The sequence below is a fragment of the Diabrotica virgifera genome, chromosome 7, assembly GCF_917563875.1.
Source record: "Diabrotica virgifera virgifera chromosome 7, PGI_DIABVI_V3a".
Taxonomy (NCBI): domain Eukaryota; kingdom Metazoa; phylum Arthropoda; class Insecta; order Coleoptera; family Chrysomelidae; genus Diabrotica; species Diabrotica virgifera.
In genome coordinates, this window is record NC_065449.1 from 239,605,023 (window position 1) to 239,626,494 (window position 21,472).

Sequence of the window (21,472 nt, forward strand, 5' to 3'; positions counted from 1 at the left end):
AGTGGAGGAATTCACCAGGACAAAGACAAAATAGTTCATTATAGAACATTCACAAAATATACGGCAGACCTAATAAGGAAAGACAGGAAAAGGGTCAAAGACGTAGTAGGGCTGCTAACAAGTAATAAACTGGAAGCTGACTAGGCAGTTGAAGCTGATATGATTGGCAGATGATGACCTATTCAGATTCTGTCCACAGAATTCTGTTCAGATTCTAGAGGACCACAATAGATCTGAAAACATCTCAGTGGAATAGGCCAAAATACATCTCTTTAAATATATCTACCTATCAACAGTTTAAATATAATAATAAGAATTAATGACAGTCAAAAATAAATATCGAAATAGTTCAACTATGTTGTTAATCATTTATTATATCATAGGGATTAAAAAAGAGACAATAAAACATTTTTATTCAAGAATGAAAAACCGTAAATATCCAATGTCTGCAATAAATAAAAAAACTGAAAAAGAAGGAGGAACATTTAAAACCCAATTGAAATTTTCAGTACATTACACCTCACCGAATAATTCTAAATCTTACAAATCATACAATCAATTTAGAAAACAAATTCGTTATCCTGTTACCTGTCAGCTTTGTATAACTTCATTGGTAGCCGACTTCAAAATAATTACATCATTAAGTAATAAATTACTTCAAAGTCTTAGCAGTTATTCCCCCCGCTGGATGCCTTTCTATCATGATCCATTGACCCCAATTACCGTCCACTACACGGTCTATCAATCACTTAGTCCAGAAAACCATTTTTATAGACCACCAAGAATCTACTCACTATCCCAGCGATATCATCACTAGTCATAAGCGTGCACCAAGAAATTATCTAAGAAATATACGAAATTATTATCGAATAAAAAGCTAAATAAACTTATTTAATTATACTGATTGGACAATTCAATATTGTAATATTTTTTATTTCTTTATTTATTAATTTTGCAACACTTTATTTTAAATAAAAACACTTATTTTATATTCTTTATTTACACACAGTTATTATTAGTTTATTCTGGTTCCAAAGGTACTGGGGCAAGCTTAGTTTATTCGGGGCCTCATTAATATAGAGGTAGCGTAACATTGGCCCCTTCTTAAGAGATGGTTTCTCTTGGAACATTGCCGGGACCCGAACTGAATGCTGGAATTAGCAACTGGAACCTCTTTTAAAACTCCCAGTTGTGTAAAAGTGACATGAAGCGGTTTTAGATCTGCACCAGTAACCATGCGGATTGCAACGAACTAGTACCTGCACTTAATAACGGTAACGTCGGTAACGTAGGTAACGTCGTTAATCTTCTCCATAATAAGGTACGGACCTTTCCAGAACTGCTACAACTTGGGAAAACAACCCTTTCGCTTCTTTGGATTATTCTGGATTATATATCTGGACCAGACTTTGTCATTCTTTTTAAACATCCCCATCGACTTGGGTATCTTTTTTTTTGTGAGGTGAGAATCTTCAAAAGACCCTCTGGGAAGATGTCCCAGGTGTGTCGGATTCAGTCCGGCACGCTTTACCGCGGGCCGAGGCCGCCAACCGACTAAACTCACCCCCTCTTTCTCCAGCCGACGGGTCTGGAACCGCACTTAGCGTGCATATCTGACCCGCCGACCTTACTCTTAACTCCCCTCCGGCACCCTTCGCGTGCATTCCATGAGTTTGGCGGCCTCCTAGCCTCCTCCCCGCAAGAGCCTCACGCCAGACCGGCCGGTGAAGCGACCATCCAGCGCAACCCTCCCGCGGGTAGGGCGACCGGGATGCCCCCCTCACGATGGAACTAGCAAAACAGAACCAGTTGGTAATTACGAGCAACGCCAAACATTCTTACTTTCATCAATTCATTCATTTAATACACTCATTCATTAAAAAACTGAGACTTAAAACAAGGAGGCAGTTGGCGTATGTTGGATGTAAAAGGTCCTCCCCCGCCAAAACCGACTTGGGTATCTACCGTTTATTCATTCGGTCGCTAGCGATCTGATGATGGGAACGGACCAACTCGTGTATATCGTCCATTCTTCTTCGCAATTAATTCCCATAATCTTCCCCAGCTATATCTTCTCCAGGTCGACACCTAAACTCTAGATCACAGGCTAAACGCATCTCGCGTCCAAATAGGACTTTTGCTGCCGACTTCAAAATAATTACATCATTAAGTAATAAATTACTTCAAAGTCTTAGCAGTTATTCCCCCCGCTGGATACCTTTCTGTGATGATCCATTGATCCCAATTACCGTCCACTACACGGTCTATCAATCACTTAGTCCAGACAACCATTTTTATAGACCACCAAGAATCTACTCACTATTCCAACGATATCCTCACTAGTCATAAGCGTGCACAAAGAAATCATCTAAGAAATATACGAAATTATTATCGAATAAAAAGCTAAGAGTTTGTAGAAAACTTAGATAAAATAGAGAGTATGTTTTATTTTACTGCTTTCACAATATTTTTATTCTAATAAATAAATCTAGACGACGAGGTCATTGATACGATGACAGTTTAGTAAAATATAATATCTATAAATAAATCTAGCTTTATGTGAGGCAGATAAAGGGCCTGTTAGAAATATCTCGAGAACTAAACGTAAGAGAATCATGAAAGTTGGAATACAGGGGTTTTGAGGTATGAACTATTTAATGAAAATATTTTGGTCTCTTTGCTACTTCCGGTTATACCGGAAGTTGATTGTAACTTCGTTTTTTTAAATGGGACACCCTGTATATTTTTACATTTTTGGATTCTGCTCGATGTCTTCTTTCTTAAAATATCAGGTTTTGTAATATTATATAGGGTAGTTTAAAAGATAATTACGGTTTTTTATAAATTTTGTAGCAAACTTCACACCCTGTAGAATTGTACTGATTTGATATCAAAAACTACCGAAATGTTTAAATTTAGTATACAGAATACAAGGAATGAGTATTTTCTGTTTTCTTAAATGGAACACCTTGTATTTTTGTATTGTAATGAAATAATATTTTATAGTACTTTTAAATTTCTTAATGATTTCCTATACCTACCTGCTTTAGTTTGTAAGTTATTCGTAGTTCTTTAAGCCAAACGTTAATTGCAACAAAAATTACGTGAAATTTTATTAGGTTTGCCGTGAAAATATTCAATCATAAATAGTTTTTCGAAAATAAACACATATTAATCTCGACTGAGACTGACCCTTAATTTATTAATACTGTTGATGTGTTTAATATTAATAAAAACATACAATATAGTCCGTTCGCTAAACTCAGACACAACTGGCTAGTGATTTTAGTAAGTAATTTTGCCAATTTGGTAAAATTATATACTATTGTAAATGATTAAAATGAATTAAATGTTAGTGTCACTGAGAATCGGCATATTAGTATGAACGTTCTCGTAATCTAATTGTCTATACTAAATTTACAATCAAGATGCGGTAGAAATAAACAAACCAAGACACGTTAAAATCTACTAGGAGCACTCCCGAATCATAATTTACAATGTATAAACTTTTAAAATCATGATTTGGGATTTACAATGGATATATGTACATTGTAAGTTATGATTCGGGAGTGCTCCTAGTAGATTTTAACGTGTCTTGGTTTGTTTATTTCTACTGCATCTTGATTGTAAATTTAGTATAGTTCGTCGAAACTATTTAGTAAACTTTGAAAAGTTTCTCTTCTTGGCTGTCCTCTATCAGGGAGTTGCAGATGATAAATTCTTATTGCTAGTAGTACATTTTTGTCATACTCTCCTAGAACAAAAACTTTACTAATCAGTTCCCCATTACAAAAATGTATTTTAGTAATGGTAACAAAGCAACTGGAACTATAAAAATAACATAATGTCTAATGTTTAATCAAGTTTAGTGTCAAAGCCATAGCCAACTACGTAGAATATGGTTTGTTTTTATTAATATTTTATGCACCAATAATCTTAACAACGTAGGCATTTTGGTATCTCATCCATTATTAATAAATTAAGGATCATTCTAGATTAACATGTATTTATTTTCAAAAAATTATTTATGATTGAATATTTTCACGGCAAACCTAATAAAATTTCTCGTAATTTTAGTTGCAATTAATGTTTGGTTTAAAAAACTACGAATAACTTACAAATTAAAGCCGTTAGGTATGGGGAATGCTTAAGAAATAAAAAATTACTATAAAATATCATTTTATTACAATACTAAAATACAGGGTGTTCCATTTAAGAAAACTCAGAAAATACTCATTCCGAGTTTCGACCAACCCTGTATACTAAAATTAAACATTTCGCTATATTAATAATTTTTGATAATAATAGACTATATTAAAAATCACTTGAACATAAATGGAGTTTTTGAAATAAAATCAGTACAATTCTACAGGGTGTGAAGTTTGCCACAAAATTTATAAAAAAACCGTAATTATCTTTTAAACTATCCTGTATAATATTACAAAACCTCATATTTTAAGAAAGAAGACATCGAGCAGAATCCAAAAATGTAAAAATATACAGGGTGTCCTATTAAAAAAAAACTAAGTTACAATCAACTTCCGGTATAACCGGAAGTAGCAAAGAGACCAAAATATTTTCATTAATTATTAGTTCATACCTCAAAACCCCTGTATTCCAATTTTCATGATTCTCTTACGTTTAGTTCTCGAGATATTTCTAATAGGCCCTTTATCTGCCTCGCCCTATATATACAACCTGTACGCTTCTGAGGAAGCTGAAGCTGTTTTCACTTGAAGATCCTTTTTGTGTGGGGAAGAGATCATCCCATTCTGGGTTTGGTTTTACAGTTGATGGTGTGACTTCGCTGTTTCCACTACTTTTCCCATTCTTCTCTTCAATTGTTCTTCCTATATTTCTAATGTCCATACTTCTTAAGGATTCTTCCTCTTGTTTCCATTCATTCAGTCTCCACCCTGTAAATTCTAAGCACTGATGTTTTTGTGGTAGATCAAACCTGTTCTATTAATGTATTCTTGTATAACCTTTTCTACCGATATTTAGATCAACATAAAAATTAAACCAAAAATAAAAAAATTGCACAACACTTATGTGACAAAAATTAAGCATGTCGTTACACTACTTCGGTAATCCTTCCCCCTACTTACTATACATTGTATAGATACAAATCACAAGTTGTTTGTTTTTTATTAGTAATTTCTTGTTGTCCAAAAGCAATTAATCGTAATGACCAGCCAAGAGTTACCGTGCAGTCGATGCACACCTGTGTGACCTCATAGAGTTACCGCCCCGGTCGGTACGCTTCTTCTTCGACTTCGAGTACCGTCGAGAGTAGTACTTGTGTACTATCCGACATGCGGCATGTCTATAAGTCACCATGCGCACTGCTTTGCAGCTTATCACAATCGATGTGCCATTGACGTACTGTGGTACCGATTAAAAGTATGTATGTACCTATAATAATACACATATTTTATATCTTATGAATGATTTTACGATCTTACTTGTATAGATGAGAAATTGACTGAAGGTCAGGAGGTCAATTGACCACCAAACAATAATTCAAATTGTAAATTGTCTGGTGTTTTTTAAAAAGAAGAAACTTGATTGTAATGCTTCTATTCGGGTACATACTTAAGTAGATTTAAAAATAGGTGCCACTATAATATGCGGTCTACCGTCGCGATTCTGCTGTAGCTTACGTTCTACCGAGGGATGCGATCTACCTGTGCTGCTAATCAACACCATAATGTTATTGCTAAGTAGTAATAATCATTTTTAGGAATATACAGTTAACCTTTTCCTTTGCTATTATATAAATAACAGCATAATTTTTCCCAGAGTAGTTTGCGCACATAACAACCCCTCCAGGGCAGTAACTACGATGTTGGGGCCCCGGGGCAAATGTGATCTGGTGGCCCCCTACCGGGAGGTCTGGGGAATTTACCCCCAGCGCAAGGGGGGTCCGGAAAAATGTTTAATATTTAACCCCTTGAAAGCACATTTTCCCTTCTATGTGAACACCACACTCTCTTCTTTTTTTTTCAGCATGTCCTGCAATAATTATAAAATTAGCAGCGCTAATGATTACAGCTTCATCTGTATCTGACATTGCGGACGGATTATCAACGAATGCGTTCGTTCGCTACAATGTAAATAGTCTTACTTTGTACCGAACGAATAACCAGGCAAACGCCTATGAATTCGTTCCTTCGTTCGTGTTCACTTTGATTTAAAAGCAACTTAAGGTGACTTAAGCTACTGCAGTGTGAGCCAAGCACACTCAGTGAAGCTGGTCAGTGTACTGGTGGGACTGATCCTAATGTGCTCATTTTATGTATACATTTCTTTTCAATATGTGACTCCTTTCACGTACCAAGATGTGGTCTGGGGTAAATTGATTAAGACAAAGTAGCTAGGACCTGGGGTCCCTATTCCGGTTACATTTTAGTTTTTATTTTGCCAAAGTTACTAATTTCCTCAGTCACAATTTATATATTTACAAAAGGTCTCGGGGCCCCAGCTTAGCCCGGGCTCTCCTCTTCCAATGGCATTTTAGGTTTTATTATGCCGAAATAATTAATTTCTTAAATAACAATTTAAATTTTTATGTTAAAGTATCGGGGCCCCCAGCTTAGCTCAGGACTCAGGGGCCCTGTTCTGTGCCAATTGCATTTTAGTCTAAAAGACTAATTTCCCCAGTGAAAAATTAAAACTATGCTGCGGTCTTTTTAAAATTGTGTCATTTGGAAATATTTCGTTGGGATCGGCTTTTAAAATACATATTTTTATTTTCCTCGTTAAAATCTATGCACGTGGTCCCCCTTGGTCGGTAGCCCCGGTTGCTCCAATGGTAGTTAGGGCCTTGAACCCCTCTCTTCAAATAAAATTCCCTGGTAGATTTCCAAAAATAAGCTACTTCTACAGAAGCGTAGAAGTAGCTTATCAGAGGAGTATGCTGTGGTGTTTCTTATACAACACGGACTTCTTAACGAAGCAGATGATGCTCAACCTCGCCATCGTTATGGAAGTGCCATGCAGCAGAAGCCACGATGAGATCGAGGTGGAGAATCGGGCAACAGTTCTGCGTACAAGGGCTACCAAGTAATACGGTCCGGTCCGTTAGTCAGGGTAATGAATTTTTTCATTACACCGATCTCAACAACAGAATCAATTCGAAGCTCTCCCTATGAGACATCTTGGAAATACTGCTATTCTTCGTGGTAGATATTCCATTAACCACGACATTTCATCTAACAGGGAAGTCAGCGAATACGATAACCGAATGGTACAACATACTCCAACAAATTTGTACAGTCATAGTATCGAGAATAGACTCGATGATAGTAACAAACCACAACCTCATTCAAATTGATGATTCTAGATTCGCTGGTCGCCAAAAATACAATCGAGAACGCTTACTGAAATGAGATGGTGCTGCAGAATGGTTCTGCAGTATTAGGACAGCGGTTCTGAAGAGGAAAAAGCAACGGAATCGCAATTGGGTGTTTTGATTGAAAAATGGGGCAGACTGGGCGACTTCAGTTCATATTAACTAAAGGGAAGGGGCAGTAGGTTCCGTCATCCATTCTGATGAATGGCCTGCTTATAAAAACCTAAATTGACGGGAATTCGAACATCGGACGGTTAACCACATCGTAAGAAAATTCATCATCCGCATCATGAAGAAAATGCGGGGAGTACCACGTCAATAATTCCAGTCTCATTTGGATGACTACTGCTAGAGGATTCTGCGGTAAGATGAAGAGGACTTGTTTTTCTAATTTTTAAGCGAGGTCAGACAGGTATATAGATAGGGTATTTTTATAATTTTTGTTTAGGGTGTTATTTAAATGCATTCATTTTTTTTTTCGAATCCTGAAAAAACTAATAAATATTTTTGAAAAATTTAAACGCAGAATGAAAAATTACATTATTACCGAGGGCCGAAAGTCTCTTAGAATAAACAAAAAAGTTTCTTTTGAATGAAATATTTGAAATTAAAAATCATACTAAATTTTCTCTTCTTTTCACCCCTGTAACTTATTAAAATAAACATTATAGTAGTTTTCAGGGACTTTTGGTCCTCGGTAATAAATCTAATCTTTCATTCTGTGTTAAAATTTTCAAAAATACTTATAGATAGATATTTATTTATTTATCATAATAGATAATACACCAAACTAAAAGTGGTAGGGGACCAAAGTATGCTAAATGTGCAGTCACTCGAGCGCTTTGGGGACCTATTGGGTTGTGTAGAGTAGGTCCTAAAACCAAAAAAAGTTAAGTAAAGTTTTCCATTTTAGTGGGGACTTTCCATTTTTAATTTAATTTTCCATTTCCAACAATCGTTCTTTTTGATTTAGCGCCATCTATCTATAATTCGAAAAAATGTCTCGAATAAAAATTACTTATTTTTACGTAAGGAATCCAAATCTGCAATAAAAAATGGGGGCTCGCATTTAAGATTTTAAAGTAACCTCCACCCCACCGCCGTGGGAGTCGTGTTTGGTGCCATTCGATAGATTTTTCAAAAATATTGAATAAGTGTATTTTTCAGTTTTTCGATCTGATGTTCATTTCACGAAATATCGCGGGATTCGTATTTAAAATATTAAATTTACCCCCCACCCCTCTTCGTGGGAAGTCGTGTTTGTTATCATTCGATAGATTTTTGAAAAATATTGAGTACGTATTTTTTAGTTTTTCGATCTGTCATTCATTTCGCGAAATATTCGCTTTTTTCTTGTGAAATTTTGGGACTCACCCATTTCCTTACGCCCCGCTCAAATCGTCAGATTTTTGAAATATACACTGTTTTGCATGTACTTAATTTAACCTTATATTAATCTGACGATTTCGAGTTTTTCTAAGGATAGATTTTTCTTTTCGAACCCCCTTAACGAACTCCCCTGCAATAAGAGCCAATATATGGTAGAGGTACATTTTCAGGGTACAAGGTTTCTCCCCATGTAATAATCTGACGCGCTCGAGTAACTGCAAAAATCCCCGCTTGGGTTCCCCTTCCATAAAGGGAAGGGGCAGTAGGTTCCGTGTGGTTCCGTCATCCTCTCTGAGGAATGGCCTGATGGCCTACTTATACAAACCTAAATCGACTGGAATTCGAACATCGGAAAGTTAACCACATCGTAAGAAAATTCATCATCCGCATCATGAAGAAAATGCGGGGAGTACCACGTCAATAATTCCAGTCTCATTTGGACGACTACTGCTAGAGGATTCTGCAGAAAGAAGAAGAAGACTTGTTTCTCTCATTTTTAAGCGTCAGAGATCTATATAGATAGGGTACAGATAGGATATAGATAACGTATTTTTATAATTCTGGTTTAGGGTGCCTGCAAGGCTTTTTAAGTTATGCATTTAAATAGCATTGGACCAAGATTTTGCGCCTACCCTTTAAATTAAGATGCATAAATATTTTTATCTTTCGTTTTGCTAACGATGTATTTATTGATGTTGTTGTTGGTTTTAAATGTTTAATAAGCGTTTTGCAATTATTATTATTTACATTTTTTAACAAGTTATACATAGTTCTACCGACCGTGAGGACAAAGAAATTAAATTGGTCAGCACAGCAAATGAATGTTTAAAAAAAATGTGCTAATATAATTATTTTTCTGTAAGATGTGCTAATAATTTTTTTTTGTTTCAGATATTCCCAATCCATATTTTATTGACTATTAATCGCCAAAACAAAGTATGTATAAAATGTTTTAAAAATTTATAGGTTAAGTTCTATTGTTAAATGTTGAGTAACAAAATTTATTATAATTTAATTATCTTTAAATGATTGTAAGTCTAATTTAGTCACACATAATACTAACCCAGTTCTAAAACACTCAAGTGCAATGCCCTCAACAATATACGATTTTATAGACAGTTACCGAATTAATAAAGATATATAGGTATAAACGAAAAACATGAAATGTATTTTTACTATTAGATTTCATTTAAGTTGTTTCATACATTTTTCCTCATTTTTTATATTCATGAACGAACTTTGGAGGTTTGATTAATAAATTACGATACTAATTACCACAACAAAAAAAGAAATGTATAGCGTGAGATTATATCGCTGGTGCCTCCGAAGAAAATTACATTTTCGGTAAAAATAATAACTCTTTCATAGTAGGCCGTCCGATAAGTACTTAGCCTCACCGCCCGATGGCGCCACTATCGCAATAGAAATCTACTATTGTGTAATACATCCCGTAGACCCCTAATGTCAAAATTTCAGCCGAATAGGACTGGTAGTTTTCTTAGCCACGTGTGGAAGTGGGCGTATCCGCGGGTTTTTATAAAAATGGAAAAATGTTTTTGGACCGGAAATGGCACAACGAAATGAATGCTGTGTACAGTGACTCTTCTCCTTCGGTGGCAACAAACTGGTTGCAGTGGTTTCAACGTGTTAGAGTTGCACAAGTTTGACTTGAATGTTTGAACTTGACTTGAGTTTGACTTAATTTCAAGACAAACTCAAGTCAATCCTTCTGACAAATATTTCAAGTCAAGTCAAACTGTTCAATCGTACAGGTTTGAAAATTCAAACTGTTTGTCAAACTAGTTTGAAAGAGTTTGAAAAATAATTTATTTAGTACATATACTTTTTTGTCGAGATAGACATGTTAGTTGCCAATTAAGATAAGAAAATAATTAATAATACAATGAGTGCCACATAAAAGTCAAAATTTTCAATGTGTTTTAATTTAAAACTTTTAAATGTAGATATTTATTTTTTTCAAATCCTGAGAAAACTAATAAGTATTTTTGAAAAATTTAAACGCAGAATGAAAGATTGCGTTATTACCGAGGGCCGAAAGTCTCTTAGAATAAATAAAAAGTTTCTTTTGAATGAAATATTTGCAGTTAATAATAACACTAAATTTTCCTTTTTATGTACACCCCCGTAACTTATTAAAATAAACATTATAGAAGTTTTCAGGGATGTTCGTCCCTCAGAAATAATGTAATTTTTCATGCATGCTGCGTTTCAATTTTTTTTTAATTCTTATTAGTTTTCTCAGGATTTGAAAAAAAAAATAATACATTTAAAACACATTGAACATTATGATAAGCGACATGTTACGCCTATGCCCTTAAGGGTTACAATAAAATAAAACTATTTGGTTTTTCAATGGACAGCTCAAAATAAAATGATTTGGAATTTTTAGGACTTTCTTTTATTAAAAAAGACATTTATTTATCTTAGGCCCCGTTCGAAAAAACATGTGGTACCAAGCTGCTAGTTCACTTGAAAATATGTACCACAATACAAAAGTTAGTATTGCTGTATATTCGTTGGTATTTCTTTAAAATTCAAAACTAACCATAGGGTTATTAGACCTGGATCCCGCGTACCAAAAAAAAGTTGATTAATGGCAAGCTGAAAATTTGTTAATAGCTTAATGGTCTCTAGTCGGACAAGGAACAGGGGACGTTTTAATTGTGGAACAGTTTAAAAATTGGGAACGTCACATTACGAAAACGTCCTATGTATTTTGTCGGTCAGAACATCCCATTGATTTGTTACCCTTTTATTAAACTCTCATGCAAAAATCAGACTGCTATTACTAACCAACATGATTCCTGTCATTTGACATGTTCTTCGTGTTCCACTCATTAAAATGCCCAGTTGGTGATAAAAACCAGTCTGATTTTTGCATGAGAGTTTAATGAAATGGTAACAAATTAATTGGAAGTTCTGTCCTACAAAATACATGGAACGTTTACGTAGTCTGACGTTCCAAATTTTTAACCTTTTCCACAATTAAAACTTCTTCTGTTCCAATGTACCCATACATCAAAGTTTGTCTGACCAGACACCGTTAAGCTATTAACAAATTTTCAGCTTGCTATTAATCAACTTTTTTTGGTATGCTGGATCCAGGTCTATATGGTTTTATATCTACAATTTAAATTTTTTCGGATACAGGCTAGAAATGTTTAAATAGGTTTAAATTTAAAAAAAAAATAATGTATAAATATGCATTAAGCTTTCTTAATAATTATCCTAACTGGCGCGTTTATTGGGTTTTATTTGTCTGTCTGCGGTTTAAATATCGTATCAGCCAATACAGTTCTATGTTTATTGAAATTTGTCAAAAATAATTTTTTTGACCTTGTTGGGAGAGGAGGGGGGAATTTCCCTACCCCTCCCTCCTCCTCACGTTGATCCTCAACTGAACAAATAAAGGCGTAGGCCGTCTCATTTAAAATTGAAAATAAACACGTTGCGAATATTCAAACTTTTCAAACTGTTTGAAGATGTTTGAATTCAAGTCAAACCTAAAGATATCGAAATCAAGTCAAGTCAAACTTTTTTATACAAAAAGTTTGATGTTCAAGTCAAGTCAAGTTTGTCGAGTAAAATCAAACTAGTTTGACTTGATGCATCTCTAAACATGATCGTTCATCGATTTTTGTGAGCCACGCCTAGGTACCACGGAGGATAATGTCTTAATATGAATCTTGTATTGACAGACCGCCGAGTGAAGGTACGCAAGATAGCTGAAATAGTCATCTCAAAAAGACTGACAGTATGAGACAGCATGAGAATGCTGTCGGCGCGATGGTTGCCTCGTTTGCTCACTCCGTTGAACAAGCGCAACCGTAAGACTACCTCAGAGCACTATTTGGCGATATTTAAGCGTAATCCGAAGAAGTTTCTACGTCTTTTCGTAATCACTAACGAACGAAACATGAATCCACTGGTAGACACCAGAGACTAAGAAATAGTCAAAACAGTAGACATCAAGGGGCGTACCTACTCCGAAGAAGGTGAAGACTCTCCTATCTACCTAAAGACGATGGCCACCGTTTTCTGGGATTCACAAGGTGTAATCCTACATCGACTACCTGGAGAAGGCCAAAATGGTCAGTAGTTACGTCACCTCGGTTGTAACGTCAATTTTTAATAGGTCCGGCCAAAAACTATTCGATAGCATTATTAAAAACCCGGTTTTAGCGGTAAAAATAAAGTAACGCTCGTCTATATCGTCATGAAAGGACATCGCATACATCTTATGGAAAATATAATGTCACTCAAATTCAATAAAATTTATACGAATAGATTCGTTTTAAATTAACGGTCAAATCTTATCATTGCGCCAACTCTTAATTATGATTAATTACGGCGCAAATTGCAATTAAAGTTTATCGAAATCACATTTTTGGAGTCAGTAAAACTGTCAGTTACAATCACTATTGCTCTGGGTGCTATTCAAAAGAGCTTAAACCCCGCTGGGCCTAAGCGGATTAGTGAAACTAATCCGCTGATTTATGGAGTACCGACAATTTGGGTATTATAAAATATTTTTTCTCTCTCTAACTTATGTACGTATCCATTTGATTTCAGATTTATTTATATCAATTTCTGCTCTTATTATTGAAAATATGGAGTTGGCGCAATGATAAGATTTGACCTTTAATTTAAACTGAATCTATTCGTATAAATTTTATTGAATTTGAGTGACATTATATTTTCCATAAGATGTGTGCGATGTCCTTTTACAGTAGGTTGTCGTTTTTCATTTTATGAAGAATAAAGTGCAATGCGTTTCCAGCTTTGCGACATTGCTCCTTCCAAGAATGTGAGAAAGGCCCATTATCCTTTTGTGTACAGTTATGTGACCTTGGCAGTTTATGATTTATTATTATTTGTCAGTGCCATCATAAAGAGTAAAATTTTCTGCTGTAATAAAATAGTGCAAATAATGCTGTAATAAAATTTTGTCTGGTTAAAATTTCATTTTTTTCTACCTCTTTTATAACGTCACTCTGATATAGCGTCATTTTTTTACTGGACCCTTCAATGACGCTATTACCAAGTTCCACTGTAGTGCTCTTCCATCATAACAACGCATCAGCTCACACCATCGCCATAGCCAAATTCGTCAAATTGAGCTACGGATTGCTGCCCTATCTACCGCATTCTCCAGATTTCGCCCCATACGTCTTCTTTTTGTTTCCAAAACTTCGAGTTTCGACCAGAAGTCATCGATGCTTACTTTACAGACGTCACACGTCAAGAAAACGCATTTTTCAACCGAGTTCAAGAAAATGGAGCATCTCCGGGTTAAGTGTATCGAGCTAAAATGAGACTTATTGTGCTGATTCGACGCCGAATTGCAGAAAAAACTGCTCTTCAACCATGACAACGCACCGGCTCATACCTTTGCCTTATATCATCCACCATATTCTCTAGATTTGACCCAGTGCGACTTGAACGACCCCCGTGCGACCCCAAACTTGAAAAAATCATTCGCCGGGCAGAAATTTAAATCGAATGAGAAGGTTATCGCCTCCACGGGAGCCTACTTTGCAGATCTCGAGTAAACATATTTTCCAGACTGGTTAAAGAAGTTGGAGCAATTTTGGATCAGGTGTATCGAGCTAAATGGAGACTATATTAACAAATAAATCGCCACTTTTGTTTTAAATTTTCATATTTTTCGATTAATGTGTTGAACATGAACATTAAATCCTGCCTGCATTAAATCCACCTTGTAGATTTCATTGTCAAGCTTATACTTCTTTGTCAAGACCAGCATTATATTACAAATAGTTTTACAACCGCACATACATCCAGTTGCTCATAAAATTATATCGTAATTGTAAAGCTGCAATAAAATATTTATTTCAAGTCGATATACAACCGCAGCAAAGATCTTATAAAGTCCGTATATTGCAGTATTATTCGCAGAGACGAACAGAAAAGAGGCATGTTAAAAATTGTCAAAGAGGATGGGAACTGTTTTACGACCATCGGAAAATATAGCTGAGAATTTCTATCGTATAGTTTGTTATGTCATAAACTAGAACTAGACTGTGGTGGAGTTGGTATTAAAAATAGTGTAAGCATAAATTCTTATCTGGTTCTATGACACGTAGTAAATCGCTTCTTTGAGTTCATGAGTAGTTATTGTACGTTTTAAATTTTGCAATTCTACGTCCAAGAAAGAAAGAAAGAAATGCTGGCTGATTACCTTTCTTAAACTGAGATAAGATTACAAGATTAAGTAGATCACTAGGACAAGTATATGAAATTTTTTTCACACTTTGTATATGTACCCATATAGTCCAAGAACCCAGGGCCCTCAGACGTTACTTATTTTCTTACAAATAAAATGTACCTCTACAGGGTGTAACAAAAATACCGGTCATAAATTAAATCATATATTCTGGGACCAAAAACAGTTCGATTGAACCTAACTTACCTTAGTACAAATATGCACACAAAAAAAGTTACTGCCCTTTGAAGTTACACGATAAAAATCGATTTTTTCCGATATATCGAAAATTATTAGACTTTTTAATGAAAATGGACAAGTGGCATTCTTATGGCAGGAACATTTTAAAAATAAATTATAGTTAAATTTGTGCACCCCATAAAAATTTTATGGGGGTTTTGTTCCCTTATACCCCTTCCAAACTTTTTTGTACGTTCCAATTAAATTATTATTGTCGTACCCTTAGTTAAACACAATGTTTTTAAAACTTTTTTGCCTCTTAATATTTTTTCGATAAACCAGTTTTAATCGAGATGCGGCTTCTTTTTTAATATGTTTACATAAAAATTTTATGGGGGTTCTGTGCCTTTAAACCCCCCAAGTGTTTGCGTACGTTCCAATGAAACTATTATTGCGGTACCATTAGTTAAATAGGATGTTTTTAAAACTTTTTTCCCTCTTAGTATTTTTCAGATGAGGCACCTTTTATCGAGATGTGGCTTCTTTTCTAATACGGTTCAAAATATACCTCAAACTGTAATTTATAAAAAAAATTTCATATTATTACCAGGGGCCTGATTCTAATTCATTTCGACAGTCGCAATTTCATTTCGACACCGCCATGACAGCCGGAGAGTATAGCGATTCTTGGGGATATTAACCTTATCATGTTGAGACTGCTCAGAATTTGGGTTGGCGCTTCGGTTTCTTGGATTTTGTTGATAGTCTGGGAAAATTATCGAAAAAATACCATTTTTGGGAAAAATTATTTACCAGCTATTTTATTGCTAAAATCGAATCTTAAGATTGCATATATTAGTAATATGGGGTATGACAAGTCCGCAGAAAGTGTGTTATTTTATTTATAAACAAATTAGCACTCCTAAATCTTCTTTTTTTTTCAATTAGTGGTCTGTAACTCCTATAATTTTTCCTTTGAGCCAAAAACACTCAAATAAAAATTCACCGTAATTTAGTTCTGCACAAAGTTATTTTTTTTCCGATTTCCTTCAACAAAAATTTTACTCAGAAAATCCGAGTTTTCCCAAAAAATCTGCCATTTTCAATTAAAATTTTAGGGAAGTACCTAATTATTTATAAATAATTAAATAATTGAAGACATGAAAGATTTATTATAGTAGATTATACAGAGGGGCTAAATTATGGAATAAATTCATTTCTTTAAAACGGACGATTTTGGAGCAAAATCCCGAAAGAGGTCGATTTTTATTTTTAAATTACAATTTTTTGGCTTATATTTCATACTAGTGACGTCATCCATCTGAGCGTGATGACGTAATCGATAATTTTGTTAATGGGAATAGGGGTCGTGTGGTAAGTCATTTGAAAGGGCGTTTAATTCTCTATTCAGTAATATAAACATTAATATCATTAGGTATTTATACAGGGTTGCCAAAAAAAATTTTGAATTAAATTAATTGGCGCAAAAAGAAGAATGTATGTAATTTATTTAACTCAAAATACATTGTACTGCTGTCAGAAAATAGAAAAAAAGGTTTATTTCACAAATAAACATTTCTTTTCGCTTAAATTAAATCACAAACAGCCTCCCTCCTACCTATTGGCAGTTTGTACTTTTAATTTAAGCTAAAAGCAATGTTTATTTGCAAAATAAACATTTTTTTCTATTTTCTGACAGCAATAGAATGTATTTTGAGTTAAATAAATTACATGCATTCTTCTTCTTGCGTCAATTAATTTAATTCAAAATTTTTTTTGGCCTCCCTGTATAAATAATGATATTAATGTTTATAATACTGAATAGAGCATTGAACGCCTTTGTAAATGAGCTACAACACGAACCCATATTCCTATTTAAAAAAATAATTACGTCATCACGCTCGGATGGATGACGTCACTAGTTTGAAATATATGCCAAGAAATTTAATTTAAAAATAAAAATCGACCTGTTTCGGGATTTTTCTCTAAAATCGTCCATTTTAGAGAAAATGAATTTATTCCATAATTTAGCCCCTCTCTGTATATCAGGAGACCGGCGACAATCTAACCAATAGTTTAGCAATAATTAAAATGTTAATTAAAAAATTTCGGTCGAAATAATAACCAGAAAGATTATGATACACCAGAATAACTATGATTTTCATATAAAAAAGCACTATACCTATTCAACGTACCTTACAGGATTAAAATTGGACCATTTGAGCGGTCTCAGGAATGTTATAAAGAAACAATTTTTTGGCTTATAAACAAATAGAACCCCTCAGAAAATATTAGATTAAATTAAATTAAGTTAACGCTGTTGAAAAGAGCACGGCTTCTGTGTCCTTTTCGAAGAAAAACAAATTGAATTGCGAGGAGTGATTCCAGGTATAACCGGTCAAATTTGACCGGCATTTGCGACAGAGTTATAAACAACAGGATTTTAATCTTTGAACCATTAGATACCTTTTAATTCCGGTCCTCTTTGTACATACAAATTTTCATATCTTCAAGACACTCATAACAAAAAAGATTTATGTCACTGTCACCAAATTATTTAATTATTGATAAATAATTACTTCCCTCAAATTTTAGTTGAAAATTAAAGATTTTGTTTGGAAAACCCGAATTTTCCGAAGAAAATTTCCGTCGAAGGAAATTGGAATAAATTATCAATGTGCAGAATTAAATTACTGTCAATTTTTATGTGAGTGTTTTGGTTTAAAGTTAAAATTTTCGGAGTTATAGAGCAATAATAAAAAAAAAGATTTCGGAGTGCTAATTTGTTTATAAACAAAATAGCACACTTTCTGTGGACTTTGCACAGCTATATTACTAATATAGGAAATCTTAAGATTTGATTTCAGCATGTCCAGCAATAAAATAGCTGGTAATTAATTTTCCTTGTTTTTTACTAATTTTCCCAGATTATTACCTCACATCTTTCATTGACTTGATGATTCATGTTGTGGACATTCTCAATTATTATATTTCTAATTTAATACTATTCTATCTAATTCCTCAAAACAAGCAAATTTCAATTAAACCCAGCTATATTATAATACCTTTTGATTTAGTTTTCCTTGCAAGAAATAAACAAAACACATCTAAACTAAACCTAACCTCGCTTTTGGCCATTCATTCATCTCCGTGTCCGTGTCAAATAATTTCGACAGTCGCCATATTGAAAGCGACTTGTTTTTGGTCGAAATTTGATTTAGAATCAGGGCCCTAGTCTCTACAATCGTACGTAGCAATATACAAATATGTGGTGGATTTGACAAATATTCAAAATATCTCGATAAAAACTAGCTGTTCCAAAAAGTACTAAGAGACAAAAAAGTTTTAAAAACATTGTGTTTAACTAATGGTACCACAATAATGACTTAATTGAAACGTACAAAAAAGTTTGGGGGGTTTAAGGGAAGAAAACCCCATAAAATTTTTATGGGATGCACAAATTTAACTATAATTTATTTTTAAAATATTCCTGCCATAAGAATGCCACGTGTCCATTTTCATTAAAAATCTCTAATAGTTTTCGATATATCGAAAAAAATCGATTTTTATCTTGTAACTTCAAAGGGCTGTAACTTTTTTTGTGTGCTCATTTGGACTAAGGTAAGTTAGGTTCAATCGAACTATTTTTGGTCTCAGAATATGTGATTTAATTTATGACCTGTATTTTTGTTACACCCTGTAGAATTACGTAGTGATATAGACTTTGTATGCTTACCTGCTAGCTTGGGTGCCCAGGAGCGTAGCAGAGGCCCCCGCAGCATGAAGCTTGCGGGGTGGGGGGGTGGCAATCTATCATGGCCCCATCTTATCGTCTGCTATTATGTAAAAATCTGTTATTGTTATATTATTTTACGTTGTGTGTTTAAATTTAAAATGACGACAATAAACTATAATCCTTTGTACGTGACTATAGAAAACATTTTTGAGAATTGATGAAAATAAAGATGAAAAATGTAAGTCGTCATAAAAAATGCATAAATACACCAATAGCTCAGTAAATGGCAGTTTTGGAGTAAAATTATCACCATCACGACGGACGTATTTGCTTGACAATTTGGATTTAGGTGGAAGTTACACTCTACTTCAAAGTTGGACTTATGCCGTTGGTTGCTTTTACGTCGGGGGGGGGGGGGTGACACCCCTTCTTGGGGTGAAAAACATACGTTTAAAATAAGTTCGGCAATGTATAAATTGACTAATTATATTTCTTTATCTATATTAATACTTTTCAAGTCCTTTGCGATTAAAAACTTTTATTTTTCAACAAAAAAACCACATTTTCAGATGGGTTTTTCGCAAATAACTCAAAAATAAGTATTTTATCGAATTAAATATTAGGTATCGAAAAAATATTTGTAGCAAAAATGTAGCTTATAAGATACAAAAAAATGGTGTACCTACTTATTCATGAAGTCTATGACACAGTAAAAGCACAGTTGAAGCTCATGAAAAATTATTCTTATTCGTCTAATTCCAAATCGAATATTTCAACCTGAAATAACTAAAAAATGGAGCACTTTTTGGGAAAAACTCATTAAAACTTTTTTAAATGTTTCAAAAAAAGCTTTATTTTTAATTTTTATAAAAGTTTCTAGCACCAAAACTATACGAGTTACGCTCAAAATAAAGTTGGCCCCTTTGTTGGTAAAAAAATCGTGAAAATCTCCCCCTATTTCGTACCCCAAATAAAATTTATCGTTAGCGCTTTACCATTTACTTTAAATATTTATTGTTTATATTTATGATTTGTAAGTTTGACCGATTCGAAGTTTTTATTTTTGAAAAAATTTGGTTTCATAGTAAAAAAAGTTTTTTGTTTTGGAAAAATGCCTTTCTTTTTAAAATAACTTAAAAAGTATTAGCGCTACGAAAAATCCCATAGAGTAAAGAAATGTAGGTTTTGCTTTTATAAATATTTTGGCTTTATTTTGCTTTTCTGTAAGACAAAAATTGGTTAAGATCTGGTTGTTTAAAATTTGCATATAGATACTTATAATTAGTGACTCGTTCAATCCCTTTCAACTAGAACCCTTTCAAAAATAAGCACTTTGAACCGGTAAAACTTACAAGTTATATAAAAAAGTTAAGTATGTAATTTGTAAAGCGATAATGATTAGTTTCATTTGGAGTGCTAAATAGGGGGAGATTTTCATAATTTTTTTTACCAAAAAATGGGATTAACTGTATTTTCATAACGTATTACAACTTTTCTTTTACTGAATCGATAGACTTCATTTTTGTTTCATTTTTTTATAAGCTACATTTTTGCTACAATATTCTTTTCGATCAATTACTTACTCTTTAAACTATTTGCGAAAAATCGCCCAAAACGTGGTTTTTTGTTGAACAACAAACATTTTTACTCATAAATAACTCGAAAATCTGGAGTTGACCACTTCGGTGTATCACCATATTTTACGTTCATATACTGGGCTGTAACACATAATATAGGTATTTGTTACACATGTCGCATTTAGTAATTTTTTAAAGGGGCCCCATTTCCAATTCTGCGGGGGGGGGGGGGCGACGGAGTTTGTTACGCCACTGCTTGGACAAACGGTCAATTTACAGGTATATCTATCTAATTAGCTTTCTTCGGTCCCTCTTTGGACATAGGCCTCCCCAATCTTTTTCCATTCTTCTCTGTCTTTCGCTACAGTCATCCACTTAGAGCCAACGTGCGTCTTGATGATTACTACCCATCTCATTTGGGGCCTTTCTATGCTTCGTTTATATTGCCACGGTCTCCAATTTATAAGAATTTTGTTCCATCGGTCTTCTTTTTGTCTTATATTGTGTCCGGTAAATATCCATTTCAATTTTGCAGCTTCTTGTCAACATCCCTAAATTTTGTTTTCTCTCTTATCCACTCGTTTCTCTTTTTATCCATTAGTCTTATGTGCAACATTTGCCTTTCCATTTCTCTTTGCGTTTTTATGATTTTGTCCCAATTGTTGGGTCCCAAGGACCCAACATTCCATGAAACATAAAGGTTCTAAGTTCATTTTTAAAAAGTTATAACATTTATAAAACACCAAATTTTCTGACTTCTTTATCGAATTTTCTAAGCAATAGATAAGGATAGAAACATGTTAAAAACGTAATTTGGAGCTTTTTTTATATGACTTATAAGTTTCTTACTCTTAAATTTGTTTTAAATGATTCATTTTTTGCTGATGATGAACAATGACGATAAAAAGAACATATTAATTAATTGTATGTTACTAAAATATTATTTTTATATTATTTCAATATTATAAATTTAGCAAAAGTGTATGCGA